Here is a 2,171-nt window from a genome sequence, read left to right as displayed (position 1 = left end):
TGGGTGTGATCATCATAGAGAATCCCTCTACTCACACGAGGCAAATCACAAGGAAACTAAAGAAGGCAAATTGATTGTTTCCTTATTTACTCCAAAGCATTTAACTCAAATTGGAATCCATCATTACCTTCCTTATTCACAATTACTATGAGTGAGCATAATCATCAATGAGATATTCTCTTTTTACACGAGGCACACCATCAAGGAAAGCCATGAAGACAAAATGATTCTTTCCTTATTCACTCCTCAACCGAATTTGGACACTTACTCCATGGAGAATCATTTTCAAATTCAAATTTCCACCTCAACCAAAAAGAGCACATGGGAATTAGATTAAGGGAAGCAATCAATACACCTTGCAATTCAAATCCCCTCCCAAACCGAAAACACATGGGGGAAAAAAGTTAGGAAAATATTCAATGTACTTTACTACTCTTTATGCACATAGCTTGGCCGAAAATTCCATGGCTATTTGTACTTGGCTTTGATATTGAATAAAACAACTTGAATTTTATTTGGAAAATAATCCATTGCTAGTTGAGTTTCTCCTAGTTTCTTGGTTAAACCAAGGCCCTTTCTTATCAAGGTTCTCTTCCTTGTGGCGAAATACATTAGGCTTATCAAGCAATCAAGCTTGTGGCGCCTTCATCTTCCTATCTAATCCATCTTCTTCTATCAACTTTAACCATAAAACGACCAAAACAATCCCTTCACATACAACCATCAACAAATACCCAGACACAACTTCCTTAAACAATCCACAAATTCACCCAACTTCCATCCCAAAACCCACGGCCAAACACTCACCACAAACAACCAAAAAAAAACCAAACCACATAATCATATCCCACGGCCAAACAAAAATCCAAAACAAAAACCAATAAAAAATATAACAAGTTTCAAGGTGCAAAAATTCCATATTCTTCCCAAAAGACTTACATCAAGAACGATCAAAACAAAATTCCGAATCCTCTCAATTAGATTCACATCACCATCATTGCCTTTGGTTGTGCAGAGACTAAAACATCAGCAACTTTTGTTTCTCTGGGAATACTTTGCTCAAAGCTGTCATCAAAAGACAAAGGCACTCCTGCTGATATGATCCTCCATGGCACAAGGAGGAGTTTCTGATCATCCTATGATGAGTCCTACACCTTAGGTGCATTGATAATCATTTCATACGTGATTTGTCTATGTTAAGGTACTATTATGGAGATTTTGAGGTGATTGTCTTAAAAGGTGTTGATCTCAAACAAATTTTATTAAATGGTGGCTTCATTAAGTGATGTTACATGTCCAAAACACACATAGAAAGAAGAAAGAAGGCATACAAATTTGAATAAAAAAGGAAACAAATGAAATTATGCAAATATGAGATTTGTGAATTAATTGGAAAAAAATGGAAGGAGAGGAAGTAATGGTAAGCTAATGAATGCAAGTAAATGAAATTATGACTAATGTGTGTATAAAAAATGGAAATTCGGATTTCATTAACAGAACGGAATCAAACACACTTAAAATGAGAATTATAGTGAAATGAATGCAAAATTATAAGGTTCAACGTATTTGTATGGTTATGGAAAGTTATTATAGATGATTATGAGTGTTTAAGAGTGAATTTTCGTGACTTTATGGAGGTGCTTCCTACGTGCACGAAAATAACACTAAAACATCAAGATATGCTGAACTAAATGCATCAAATACACTAGTATGACTTAAATATGCAAGAACACAAGATGAACATATGAACAAGAACATAAACATATGAATATGATATGACATGCGGTAAACATAAAATAAAACAAACCAAGTGGTGAGGGGTTAGAAAACCCACACCAAGTGTGTTGGAGAAGTTACTCTTCATCCGAAATCCATAGAGTAAACACGAAAGTCTTTATGACCATGGCTTTGTTCCGAAAGCCGAATGTTTATGCCCATACATAAACCCGAATGGAACAACCATGGTCTAGACCGAAGAAACCCCAAATGAGTTCATGGTGAAGATGAAGAACATACCTTGTTGAGCCATTTCCGGAATCTCGAAGGTATGAGGGTGCGATGATCTTCCAGATGATAGAGCGCCGAATGATTTTCCTTTAGTTCTCTTTAGAGGGGAATGAGAGAATACCTTAAGTATACCTTAGGGAGAGTGTGGGTTGCCTTAACTTTTG

This window comes from Lupinus angustifolius, chromosome LG14 (genome assembly GCF_001865875.1).
Source record: "Lupinus angustifolius cultivar Tanjil chromosome LG14, LupAngTanjil_v1.0, whole genome shotgun sequence".
Classification (NCBI taxonomy): Eukaryota; Viridiplantae; Streptophyta; class Magnoliopsida; order Fabales; family Fabaceae; genus Lupinus; species Lupinus angustifolius.
The sequence above is the reverse complement of the archived record's forward strand: the minus strand, read 5'-3'. Positions refer to the sequence as shown.